Below are 15,184 nucleotides of genomic sequence, written 5' to 3' on the forward strand. Positions count from 1 at the left end.
GCCCTGCCTTGGGTCAAAGAGTGCAAACATTCCATACCCACCATGTGACATACCCTTGTCCAAACAATGCAGTTTCATCACTCTGGCCACGTTGATTCTTATCAGTTGAAACATTACCGTTAAAAAGTTTCAATCAGAATGAATCCTGGACATGTGTAAAAGCCTGTCAGAAGAAAACAAACAAACAATCCCCCCCCCCCGCTTTTTTATTTTTGTTTTTGGACCTGGGAGGATCTTGCTACTTCTAGCAGCCATTTTCACCATGTTCATGTACATGAATTAAGTCAGAAGATGCAGACATGGTGAGACTTGGTGAAATGTGGAATTTTGAAGAAAAAGTTCTATCTGAAAATGGAAAGAGGAAAAGGGGAAAGGAATGGAAGCAAACGGCAAGGACCCGTTGTGGAATATGTAACCCATAAAATAAATTTGCTTTTCTTTCAATGTCAGTTGGAAGTTAGTTTTCTGGTTACCTGCAAACAAAAGTCCCTGCTGAATCAAGTACTGTTCCAAATAGCACATATGCTTACTACGTGAGGTTTTACTGTTTCTACAGATGCTAATTTGCCATAATTGCCAGGCTCCGGCCTTTTTCATCTTGGCAAAGATACAATAGACCTGGCTTCCATGAAATGAGACAAAGCAATTTATTCATGTTGATCCTGGAGGTAAGACAACATAAATAAGCTTTCAAAGCTTTACAAAGGGCCAACACCAATCTAATAGGATTCTAGAAGTCATGAGTAGAGAGAATTGGAGAGAATTATTATTTGAAGAGATAACAACACATGATTTTCCAAGTTCGTTTCCAACAAATCCTCAGATGTGGGAAACACAATGGATTCAAGCAAGAATAATTAAATTTTCAGTTGAAAACTCTATCAATAAGAACATATATTTTAATCACCAGGATATCACTTTTTCTTTCCATAGAATGTGATAATGAAGAATGATGACCTCATGTCTAGACTTAAGCTTTTAGCTCTGCTTCTGCTCAAGGGGTTCTAATGTGTTTCAAAAGCAATCAATCACATGCCAAAAGCTGCCTGGATAATTACCTATGAGATTTTCTGAAAAATTTTAATCTTTTTTGATAAGAATACAATTTCCATAAAATCATCTCATCCAGGCACACATAAGGTTTGGGGTATCTGCCTTCTGTTCAATAATCTGTAAAACGTGGTTGTGAGGGCAGTCTTTTTATTGTGATTTTCAAAGAATTTAACAAAGAATTTAACAATATATATTCTCAATCGTTAAACTCATGTGTTCTTAAAAATCTACTGGGGGCATGGTCACATCCTAAATCCAGAAAAACAAGATGTTAAACCAGTTTTACCACCTGAAACACAAGATTTTACTAAAGTTTTTAAAGTAATGCTTTGCCCACAAAGTATTTCCTTATAGTTGGTGCATATTTTTAAAAATGATTTAAAATAAACCAGAGGATTATATTATTATGTTATTAATGCACCAGAAAACTCGTCAAAGCAGAATAGAATTCATATACAAAGTAAGGTTACCTATAATGTAACGCAGTGTTACTCTGGATAACAAATTTAGAAGATCAACTTAGGATTGACATAAATCTCTGCTTACTTCACGTGTATGTTGGAATATTGAGTGTAACTTGTCAAGTGGTACAGCGTATGATTTGCTGTTTTGGTGATGTGGAGTAAAGGGAGAGATGGAAAAAGAGGGAATGAAAGGAATGACAGGTCAAGGATTGTTCTCCTAGATTGAAGGTTGTGGAATTTAACATTTAGTAAAGTGTTTAAGGATAATCTAAAATACTGCATTCTAAAAGTAGGATAGATTTTGATCTGTGCCACCAGAAATACTGAGTTATTACTAGTAATTACATATTTATAGTGCAAGACTGGGTATAGACTTAATCAGCCTTGTTAATGAATGAAATAAATGGTGGAGCTAAAAAATTCACTAGAAGTACAAATTTAACTCAGTCACGAAGTTGTGATAACAAAATTGGTGCAATGTTGTATCAGGAACCATAGACTAAGAATGCCTTGTGTATGTCAGAATTTTAGCTATGGATTATGCTGCTAACTCACACATTTAAAATTGGTGTCAGATCTTTAATGATAGAGGAGAAGAAATGGCATAGGCTTTTGCACTTCCTTATACTTAATTCCCACTTTGCTACAGTTAACGCTAAGAAAAAATGTTCTGAGTAGTTAATAGGTAAGCTTTAAAAATGATAATCCCAAAAAGTAGTTCTTATATTTATTTTTCAAATGATCGCCACTACAACGTAAGCCATATTCTACTACAGGATATCTCGGGTCCTATAATGACCTACTATTTGTTGTAAATCTGCAAAAGGAAAAATATGAAAGGAAAATACATATTGGCAATACTTTTGCTTTGACCCTTAGTTGTCAAAACCTCTAATAATATTGCTTAAAACTACCATCACCTAACAATGCCTTAGGAGCCCTAGTTTATATCAATAACTTCTCTGGAAATCATGCTGTGAGTTCTATAGAAACATGTTAGTTTTAGCCTCCTATTTATTAATCATTAATCAGTCCAGAATCATATAGCATGATTTCATTAAAAATATAAATACAATGTGAAAAATATAAAAATAAATTACTATAGTCATCAAAATAAGATGATTAATGCATAATTTTTCTATTTCATTTTTCACAAATTTGTAACTTTATATATCACTGGAATAGAGCATATCACACTTGAATTTAAAGAATATGAAGAGTGAGGATACGGGAGCTTATGTGTTTGAATTCTTAAAACTTGGTGGGCAGGAGGGAGTACATGAATCTATATCTGGGCCTTTTAAAAAAAATTACTTTGCTTCACTGTTTAAATACTTCATCATATTCAAGAATCATCTTCCATTTATCCCTGGATCCAGGGTTTCTCATTGGTACAATGAAAGCTGCACTCAAGTATCAGTTCAAATAATTTGAGAAACAGTCAAGTGCACAGCCAGAAAAATCAAAGGATTTGAAGCAAAACAAGACAGAGGCTCTGAATTTAGGGTTGGACACCTAATCCTCTTCTAGGATCAAAAGAAAAAAAAATAATCAGTTAACCTTTCATGCAGTTATGTAAATTCTGATAGAAAACCATTATATTTCTATACAGATATTTATCAAAAAATTTAAAAGCAAACAGGGTTCTGAACTCATCATTTTAAGGTAAACTGCAAGTACATCTTTAGTATTCTTTGAACATCAACCAAATCAGCAAATGATCACAACTGGCGCTTGTAATAAGCACTAGTTATGGTTGATGTATGAGATAATTACAATGCTTTGCTGGAAAATCTAATAAATCCCAGAATTGTTATTTTCTAAAATCTATTTTTATGGAAATTAGAACCTGAATATTCCATTTATTATAGCAAGAGAACTATACTAGTTCTACTGACAGACTCAAAAACTGTGTCAACTCATAAAAAGTAATTGTTGCTGAACACTGAGAAAAATACTTCATTTTCTAAAACTGAGTGGTTTAATATTAAAATGTAGTAAACTTTATAATTTTCACAACAAAATGAATTTAGTTTCAGATACCCGTTTTGACACAGAATTCAGGAAAATAAATATAACAACATTTTAAAATATATTTGACAAATTTTCAGAATATGATTCACTTACAGTATAATTTTTCTTGAAATAAAATATGGTATTCAGGTCAGATGGCTTATTGTTTCTTTCCCCCACCATATCTAAATGTTTTGTGACTTTTTTCAATTCCTTGTTGTTTACTATGTGGATTATTCAATGCTGTATAAAAGATTATTCATGGTAAGGTATTTTAGAAGTTGAGTGCCACAATAAGTCAATCATTTCATCTCAGCCAAGTTGACAACCATGCAGCTGCTTTACCATTAATTCAATTGAGCCGATGTTTTTGCTCAAAATGATGCTATTAGCTCAAATGAGGCCAAAATTTAAAGTTTAACAGCAAAAAATATATGCAAATAATATAGATACATGAAAACGTATTAATTTATATGACAATCAAGTTTGGACTCCTTAGCTATATTCAGTCTTTCTTGAAACATTTTTAATATATTTTAAAATTTTTGTTTAAATTTTAAGTAATACATGGATAAAAACAAGGAGAAGCTTTCATTTTCTTGTCTTTTTGTTGAGGCATAACTGACATATAACATTATATTAGCTTCAGTGTACAACCTAATGATTTGATATTTGTATATATTGCAAAATTATTCTTGTCTTGAACTCATTTACTATACAATGAATTTTTTATATACCTAAAATATTGGCTTCTTTCACTTCGTAAGTATTTAAGGTAATTCCATGTCTTTTCATGGTTTGATAGCTCATTTATTTTTAGCACAGAATAGTATTCTATTGTCTGGATGGACCACAGTGTATTTATTCATTCACTTACTGAGGACATCTTAGTTGTTTCCAAGTTTTGGTTGTAAACATCCATATGCAGGTTTTTTTGTACGGCCATGTGTTCAGCTCCTTTGCATAAATACCAACTTGTGCATGTTCTTGGTCATATGGTAAGAGTATGTTTAGTTTTGTAAAGAACCACCAAACTGTCTTCCAAAGTGTCTGTATCATTTTGCATTCCTACCAGCAACGAATGAGAGTTTCTGTTGTTCCATATTCTCTCCAGCATTTGGTGAAGTGTCAGTGTTCCAGATTTTGGCCATTCTAATAAGTTTGTACTGGTATTTCATTGTTGTTTTAATTATCATTTCCCTGTTGACATATGAAGTGAAGCATCTTTTTATCTCCTTATTTGCCATCTGTGCATTTTCTTTGATAAGGTGTGTCAGTGTCTTTGGCCCATTTTTTAATCAGGTTGTTTTGTTATTGAGTTTTAAGAGTTCTTTGTATATTTTAAATAACAGTCCTTTATTGTGTATCTTTTTTAATTGAGATATAATTGACATATAACATTGCGTAAGTTTAAGGTACACAACATGTTAATTTGATACATTAGGTATTGCAGTATAATTACCGCTACAGCATTAGCTAACACCTCTGCCACATCACATGATGGTCATTTCTTTTGTGCGGTGGAAACAATTCATATCTAGTCACTTAGCAACTTTGAAGTTTGTAACACAGTTTTGTTGACTATAATCACTGTGCTGTGCGTTACATCTCCAGAGTCTATTTATGCACTAGTCATAAGTTCAGACCTTGCAACATTTCCTCAATTCTCCCCACGCTGCCAGGCCCTGGTAATCACCATCCTACTGTTCCTGTGAGTTCAGCTTTCTTGGATTCCACATGTCAGTGGAATCACAGTATTTCTTTCTCTACTTCTCTCACTTAGCATAATGCCTTTGAGGCCCATCCATATTGTTGCAAATAGCAAGATTTCCTTTTTTTCTTTCTCCTGGTTGAATAATATTCCAGTGGGGTGTGTGTGTGTGTGTGTGTGTGTGTGTGTGTGTGTGTGTGTCACATATTCTATTTTGTAGAGTACTACAAATAAACATGGGTGTGCAGATGCCTTTTGGATAGATTGCTTTCATTTCCTTTGGATATATACCCAGAAGTGGGATTACTGGATCATACGGTAGTTTTATTTTTAATTGTTTGAGGAACTCTATGCTGTTTTTCTTAGTGGTTGAACCAACTTACATTCTGACCAATAGTGCACAAGGGTTCCATGTTCTCCACATCTTCACCAACACTTATCTCTTGTCTTTTTGATGATAGCCATTCTACCAGGTGTGAATTGATATATCCCTGTGCTTTTGATTTGCATTTCCTGATGATTAGTGAAACTGAACATCTTTTCATGTACTTGTTGGCCATTTGGATGTCTTCCTTAGAAAAATGTCTATTCAGTTCCTCAGCCTGTTTTTTAATTGGACTTTTTGTATTTTTTTTGTTGTTGAGTTGTAGGAGTTCTGTGTGTGTGTGTGTGTGTGTGTGTGTGTGTGTGTGTGTGTATGTGTGTGTATATATCAACAAATGGGACTATACCGAACTGAAGAGCTTCTGCACAGCAAAGAAAACAATCAACAAAATGAAAAGGCAACCTACAGAATGGGAGAAGATATTTTCAAATGTTTATATATATATATATATATATATATATATATATATATATATATATGTATGTATTATTTGTCTACGTGTCTATTTTTATGCCATTACCATACTTTTAAAATTAATATAGCCTTCTAGTATAGTTCGAAATAGGAAGGGTAGTGCCCCCACCTTTGTTCTTTCTCAAGATTGCTTTGGCTATATGGAGTCTTCTGTAGCACCATAAAATTTTAGAATTTCTTTATTTCTGTGTAAAGGAAACTATAGATTAATATTCCTGATGAATTATAGATGCAAAAATTCTCCAAAAAATTAGCAAAAATGAATTCCACAATAAGTTAATAAGATCATTCAACATGACCAAGTGGGATTTATCTTGGGATGCAACAGAGGTTCAACATATGTAAACCAGTAAATGTAATAGACCACATTATAGAATGAAAGATATAAATCATATGATCATCTCAATAGCTATGGAAAAAGTATTTGAAAAAATACAACGTTTTTCCTGATAAAAACTCTCGACGAATTGGGTGTTGAAGGAACATACCTCAACATAATAAAGGCCATATATGACAACCTCACAGCGAACATTCTCAACAGTGAAAGATTGAAAACTTTTCGTCTGTGATCAAAAATAAGACAAGTTGTACACGTTTATCACTTTGGTACAACATTGTACTGAAAGTCCTCACTAGAGCAATTGGATAAGACAAAGAAATAAAAACATCCAAATTGGAAAGAAGGAAGTAAAATTTTCATTATTTGCAGATGATATGGTCCAATATATGGAAAATCCTAAAAACTCAACCAAAGAATTATTGGAACTAATTAAATGAATTCAGTTAAGTTGCAAGATAAAAAATCAACATAGAGAAGTCAATTGCATTTCTGTACACAAGAACAAAATATCTAAAAAGAAAATAAACTATCCCATTCTCAGTAGTATCAAAAATAATAAATAAATTTATCAAAAATAATAAAATTAATGGAAATAAATTTGATCAAGGAACTGAGAGATCTGTTTAATAAAAACTATAAAGACTTAAATGAAAGAAATTGAAGAAGACACAGACAAATGAAACGTTATCCCATGTTCATGTATTGGAACATTGAATATTGTTAAAATGTCCATACTATCCAAAGGCATCTGTAGATTTAATGTAATCCCTACCAGAGTTTCAATTGCATTTCTCACAGATGCATCTTCTATAATATTTTCTCCTACTCTTGTGGCATGTCTTCTAAATCTCTGGACATTGTCACAAAGCAGAAGTTTTTAGCTTTAATGAAGTCTAGCTTAGTTATTATATCTTTCATGGATTGCGTCTTTGGGGTTGTATTGAAAAATGTGCTGCCATATTCAAGATCATCTAGATTTTCTTTTATGTTATTTTCTAGGTTTTTATCATTTACAGTTTACATTTAGGTCTGTGATCCACATTGAGTTCATTTTTATGAGGGTATAAGACCTGCATCTGGATTCATTGTTTTGCACATAAATATCCAGTTGTACCACTCCATTTTTTGAAATAACTTTTTTAAATTTCCCAAACCCTTTCTTGTACTGGAATTTCTTTTTCCTAGACTTCGGTAATTGATGCAATATCAAAATAAAAAATCTGAAGTGATAACCAGAGATTTTTTTGAATTAGTTTATTATTTTCCCATGTTCTTTGAGTAATTTCTATTTCCCAAGGAGTAATTTATTCTATGTATTTATTTTGCCCTTTTCCTTTTCATGTTGCATGCTTTCCCCAGGTGTCTTGTGATTCTTGTTTTCTTATTATAAGTTACAAGGAGATCTGTGCCCTGGATAACTAATACCCACATTATCTGCACAATTTTTTTCTCAGAGAGTTTATTCCACTTCTATAGAAGTGAAGCTCAGTGAATGGGCATTCATCTCATGATGTCATCATGTGTGCGGTTGTGGTGACCCAGGGGACGCTCCATTTGCAGATCTTTAACTGCTGTTTCAGACTTACATTTCACTCCTGGCCTCCTGCTAACCTTAGAGTTTTTTAATATCTAGGCTTCTATGGATTCTATAGTGCAAATGAGCTGCTTTTGACATAGATTTTGACTTCCTTACCTGTGTTTCAAAGTTTACTCATCCTAGTCTTTCATGTGAGCCTTTCATCTTACAAAATGCTTTTGAAATATTTCATTCTCTGATGGACTCTTTCAGTTCTTTTAATTCTTGCAACAATTACCTTTTTATTAAATTGCCATATTTTTAATATTATATTTTTAAGGGAATGTGGATGAACACATGTCCATCATCCTAAACAAGAAACACCATATGGTCTTTATATCTTAATTATCTTTTAGATACTACTGTTATTTTCCTCTGTCTTCATTTAGTTTATTAGTTGCCTAATTTCATTTCAATCACACTTTAAATTCAGTAAATCCCTAATAGAATTCCTTTTCTCTAAGTAGGCTCTTTGTATTCATTCACAATGTATGTATAGAAAGCTACTCAATTTTAATCCTCTGCTTACCTAAATTTCTTTCTCATAAATATTTTTATATCTCTTTTACTCTCTCTCTTTAGTTTTGAATCTCCAATCTTTCCATTGGAAACATATCTATAAATATACTGACTTGATCAGTGGCACAGTTATCCTCTCCTACAAAAGTAAAAAACAAATATAAATGATTATGATGTAAATCACTAAATTACTGAGCCATCTTCATAAATACTCATAGATATTGTGATGATAAAAATTGAATAGTTGTATAATCAGTGGAGGAATGTCATGGAATAATAGAAGTTGTAATAAGGCTTCTTGTGGTTCGTTTAGATTTCAATGTGCAGTGTTTTCGAATTTACTCAATTTCAAGTACCTAATGTCTAATGGTTTAGTTTTTTTAAAAAAAAAGATAATTTTCCCCTGGAATCTTAATTAGTTGTTAACAACTTCAGGTAGCTTGCAAAACTCATTCTTTTCTATTGCTTACCAAATAAGACAGGAGAGGATCAAAATGATAGATGTTTCATATTCCAGTGAGGACCCTTGAAGAGTTTGAGTCCTTTAGTTCCATATTGATTGTTATTTATCCATTAACATGCTACCATAAGGGTGTATTAATGCTTTTGGTCATTTTAACTCAAACTTTAGTAATTTGTTTTACTGAATATCTCAACTCAATTCACAAACTTTAATTCTTCTCATAATGTGGTTTCAACATTATTTTTACTGATGCTGTCCCCCATGTATTCACACAGCTGACTCCTGTTTTCATATCTTCATTTGAATATCATCTTGAAGAAGACTTCCTCCTTGTCTCTATCAAAAATTATTCTCATCACTCTAAAAAATTCTTATTTTTTCTTATGGTAATTATTGCTGTGTGGTATTATAGTATATATTTTATTCCTCCCCTCCCTCCCTCCCTCTCTCACACTCCACCCCTCCCCCCACCAGAATAAGAGGTTTCTGTGGGTACAGCCTCTGTCCATTAGTTTGTTACCCTACCCCCCGATCATAAATGCTTAGCAAAGTCTCCACATAAGCAGTACTCAATCAATCTTTGTTAAATGGATGAGAAAATTTTTAAAAAATGGTTTAACTCTGAGCTTACTTTTATAATAATGCTTAAGGTAAAAAAAAATAAATCGTATATTGCATGACACTAATTTAGGAATATATTATGGTGATGTGTGTGGGCTGGGGTGGGGCATAATCAATTCAGTTTGTTTTGACTTTTTGTATTGTGTGAAAAACTGACACTATTCTAGCCATTGTAAAATGAAGCTTAAGTAGCCACTGCAGAAAAACTGCATTACCTGCCTTTGTCTGAACCAGGACAAAACCTTTGGACTTAGCAAAATAGCAATTGTTTTAAGCAATTGCTTGAAAAATCAATGGGAGAACAGACATCCTGATGACAAGACTGATGGATGTGGACTTTCTGAAAACAGAATTAGTAGTCAATCAGTGTATAATTCATTGTAGCCTAGCTTGTTAACACCCTTAGAAAATTTTTTTCTTTCCTTGAACTCATGTAATTGCCCCCTGCCTTTTCCTCATAAAAGAACCCTTGGTTTCACCCTACAGGCAAGACACTATTTGGGTTTCTGCCTGGATTTGTCCTCCCTGGATTGTAATTCTTTGATCCCACGTAAAACTCCACTGCCTCTCATCACAGCTCTTACTTTCAGGTTGACACTTGTATAGAAGGGAATCACAGCACACAGTTGCATCACCGTGTTTATTTTGTTTGGATAATAGTCAAACAGATACACTAAATACAATTACTTTTTCAAACAGTTACGTTTCAGTATACCAACATTGATGTTGTGTTTTATTAACACTCTGTAAACATTAACATCTTTCTAAAGTCAGAGCATTTTCAACAAATTATAAATAGTAATTTATAAGGTAGATGTAGCTAATAGTTAATAAATGTTCTGCTATTACATGAGTGGAAAACATTAATTACAACCAATAGAACAAACAATTCAAACATTGATACTACCTGCATAAATAAAACATCTGTAAGAAATTTTTTCAAAAACTTGCACTTTTTCATGGAACTTGGCCAGGTAGAAATGGAGAGATTTTTTTTTTTTTTTAAGATTTTATTTATTTGAGAGAGAGAGAGAGGGCATGAGCAAGGGGAGGGGCAGAAGGAGAAGCAGACTCCCCACAGAGCAGGGAGCCCAATGTGGGATTCTATCCCAGGACCCAGGGATCTTGACCTGAGCCAAAGGCAGAGGCTTAACTAACTGAGCCACCCAGGCACCCAAAAATGGACAGATTTTATATACTAAAATATCCGGATAGACTCTTTATTCTATAAATATGTGCCAGGCAATAAATTTCATCCCGATGTTGTGTTGTGCAGGAAAGGTCATTTCCTTATGTACCCAATAGGTTACCAGAGAAGAAAAGTCCCTGCACAAATAATTTCATGATGGCTGATCATTTTGTATGAAAAGCACAAGGTAAGACTGAAACAAGATCACAATAAATCATTAATCTGAAGCCAAGTAGTACTCAAAAAATGATTAAGAATGAACTAGCCAGAAGCATGTATGGGTAGCGTTCCAAGCAGAATAAAGGAGCGTGCATGTAAAGGGAAGTTGCATAAAGTACGTGAAGACTAAACAGAAGTCCAGTACGGTTAGTGAACGGGGCGGGGTCTTCCAAGGTGAGATGATATACAGAAGTCACATCATGAAATGTCTTTCAGGATATAGTAATTATTTAGGAATTTTTTATTCAGGTGAAAATAAAAGTCATTAAAGGTTTTGGTCAGAGTAGTGACGTGACAAGATATATTTCTTTACATTTATGTAAAACTTAAAAGGCATTAATTTGCCTCAGACTAATTTGTGGACAAGTATGGCAAATTGAATTTATGTTCCTAATTCTTCACTCCCCTAAATAAGAGTTACTGTACCCACACTTGCCAAAATCTCATAGCAGAGTGTATCTCCCCGCCTCTTGATGTGGCCTGGGTCATTTATCTTGTTTGGGCCAATGGAGTGTGAGTGGGCCTGGTGTGTGTAGATGTCTGCTATGTGCTTGTCTGACTGGAATCGTTCCCTGAGCTTCTGCCGTCTCAGTAAGAAGAACACCGTGGGTAGCAGGTGACTGCAATTTGGCCTCAAGAATAAAACACATGTATCCCAACACACCAGCAGATCCAGAGCCCAGGGGAGAGTCACACTAGCTGAACTGCAGCGTGTTAGCAAGAAATAAGTGCTTATTGTCTTTATGCCACTGATTTTTCAGGTATTTGTTACACAGTATTACCGAAAAAGTAACGAAGTGATACAATGTGGTGAAAAAAAGTTCTACCTAGGAGAACTTAAAATTAAAATAGAGATCCCACCCCACAGTCCTAAATTCACTCTTCTGTTCCCGATGAAGCTCCTTGCATAGCTCCATATAATGTGTTTATGAATCGCTTTCATGGCTTCATTAACCATACATACTATTTCAGCAATAGGATAGATACAGGTTTATCTTACGTAACTTTCACTCCCTCCATATTTTTGATAGTTATATTGTCCTGTTATTTTTACCTTTTTTAACACTTTATAACATACTGCAATTTCCATATTTTATTAGCTTTAGACACTATCTCTTGACCCCCCTTATCCATGATATGTGGTTGTTGACATCTTAGATTTCCCTTCCCACCTCTACTTCACAGTTTTAGTTAACTATATTATTAATTTCACATTGATAATATTAACTATATATGCACTCAGTTCTCAAGACTGGTCCTATAAAGCTAGGGATGTCTGGGAATGAATTTTCAATTCAGTTGGTCACAGTCTAGGCATTCATGAATATGCTGAGTCTGGGTTTGTATTAATTACATGAAATTTAAGCAGAAAGGTTGAGAATCTGCAGATAGTCAGGATGGGCAAGGCAGATAGAAAAAACCTGAGAATGGCAAAGCAGAGCTTTTCAAAGTACTTCGTGGGTTCAGATGGTAATACTGTCACCCGCGGTCCTTTAACGGTCTCCAAGAGCCATGGACCTTGTACTTGCAACTGACAGTATGCACATTATCTAGCTTTGTGTAATTGCTGCCAGACATATAGATGTTCGTATCCTTTCAACTTTCATGTTTTAATAAAAATAATTTCATAAACATAAATAATTTTCTTTTACATTTCTGTCATTGCTCTGTTACTGGATGCTTGCACAGTAATCGTAATTAAATGAAGAATGATCTTTTCCTGTAGATTATAAACATGAAAATAATTATATGATTATACTGTGTAATTGCACCCAAACCCAAGGCCATTATCCTGATTCAAAGCAAAAGAGAATGTGCAGTGTTATATGGATTAGCCTCTTTTATGTTCTGTCAATTGTGCAAAGCCATTGTACATTTTAATTTTTTTCCTATTTGGCCATGATGCTTTTGTACACTTTCTGATCTTGTTTCTCAGTCATTTTATTTTCAAATTGTTGTGTTGCTCATTTTTATTGCTGTTCATAGAAGACTGCCTTCGTTATAGTCTCAAGTTTATCAACATCATTGATCTTATTCTTGAATCAAAAGATGCATATTCTCACTGAAGTGTTCTTCCTTTTGCTCTCTGCTCCGATCTTGATCAGACGTTAGAAGGACTTGCTTCAGAACTCTACTTAAGTTCAGCATGGCTTCGTCATGCACTTTAGTCCTGTATTAGATCTACTGTTTCCCAGACACCAGGTTTCCCCTTTTCTTGATTGCATCTTCCATTTGCTTCTTTCTTTTTGAATTTCTAAATATATGTATAGATCATCCTACCCTTGAGACATAATTTATGTTTTAGAATTCTGGAGAGAAAATAATTTCTTTATGAGAAGGCTGACGTCAGTCTGAATCTTATTCTTTTGTAGGAAATCCTCCTTTTATGTCTTAACTGTATTTTTTGACCTTTTAAAAACTTTTAGAATTGTTCTTTTATCCTTCAGCTTCTGCAATTCTGCAGTAGTTTCATTTTGTTAATTCATCCTACTCAATGAATTGTTTCAATTTTAAAATTGGTTTCCTTCTTTAGGTCAAAAGAACTTGTTTTCAACTGTTTCATCAGTATCTTCCCCTCCCATGTTAAATATTCTGTTTTTCTTTGTTGAACTGTTAGGAAGTTGTCTTTATAGCACTTATTTTTCTCTTATGTTTCCCTTTTTTTTTTTTTTTGCTTTTTTGCTGTATTCTAGACTCTTGAAGTCAGGCTTCTAACCATTCTAGTCAGTGCTTTATATTAAAAACAAAATTACTAACATCAGATAGTTCTTATTTTATTCTTATTCTTTCTTCAGAATATCCATATTTTGTTGATGAATTTCATCTTTTAATAATTATCTTAGAAAAAGGCTCAAATTATTTCCTTGTCCATTTTAGTGTTTCCCCTTTAATGGATATTCCACATGTCTGTGCATGCTTGTTTCGACATTTATATTTAAAATGGAAAGAATAGGCTGGGGTTGAAATGGTAGCAAGCAGGAGTTCATTCCCTTTGCTAATGTATTCCCCAATGGTTTTTGAATGGGTAACGAGCTAGAAGTTTAATACCCATTTGTAGAGTAATTTCCCCAGCAGGGTTTTGTTTGTGATCTGTGGGGAGGTGGCCAAGGACCAAACTGTACTCTCTAAAATGTAAAATCAGAGAAAGCTTTAACTCTGCAATTCTTACCCTAAAGTCCTTGCACCCCTGAAGTGGTTTGTTCTGTTTTCTCAGAGGCTTGCCTGGAGATCAAAAGGAAGACGGTAGTGCTGGGGGAGGAGTGGAATAAAGATAAGATTGTTTCTGTTATGGGGGCGCCTGGGTGGCACAGCGGTTGGGCGTCTGCCTTCGGCTCAGGGCGTGATCCCGGTGTTGTGGGATCGAGCCCCACATCAGGCTCCTCTGCTGGGAGCCTGCTTCTTCCTCTCCCACTCCCCCTGCTTGTGTTCCCTCTCTCGCTGGCTGTCTCTATCTCTGTCAACTAAATAAATAAAAAAATCTTTAAAAAAAAAAGATTGTTTCTGTTATGGATCTTCAATTAATCACCCAATATGTGACCTTATTTTTAATTTCTCTTTGTATTTCCTGATCCCGTGCTTCTCCAAAATTCTGAAAAGACAGACATCCAACTTTGCATCAGTCTTCTCCTGCCTATATTATAAAAGGAGATTCTGGTTGTGTTTCATTCACCTATACACTCATATCTACTGTTCAAATTCCTAAGTTTAAAATGATATTTTAAATAACACTTTAACTTTACTGTTGTAGATTCAATTTTGTGTTTTTCTAATTATTTATGTGGAATTTTAATAAAAACCAGATAAAATTTTATATGCTTGGTTTGCCATCCTGAATTGTAATCATATATGGATAATAAAACTCTCAAAATAACGTCTTATCCTCCCCTCCCCATTTCAGGGTCTGAGCAAAGGGCCCTGGGTATATCTGGCTCCAGTTAACACTCATTTACATTCACTGTTCCATAATTGATTTACATTCTTAATCTCTTGCCCTAAAAAGCCTGTCTTGTTTTCAGTGGTATGCCTTCAATAACATTTGCTCATAGTTTGGACCATTCTCTTCTTGAGTGTCACTGGCTTGATTTTTTATCTTGAACTATTTATAAATCATTTCTCTTTAAAATTCCACACACAGATCTATTTTTTCTCTTTAAAAT

Source organism: Ursus arctos, unplaced genomic scaffold, assembly GCF_023065955.2.
Source record: "Ursus arctos isolate Adak ecotype North America unplaced genomic scaffold, UrsArc2.0 scaffold_20, whole genome shotgun sequence".
Classification (NCBI taxonomy): Eukaryota; Metazoa; Chordata; class Mammalia; order Carnivora; family Ursidae; genus Ursus; species Ursus arctos.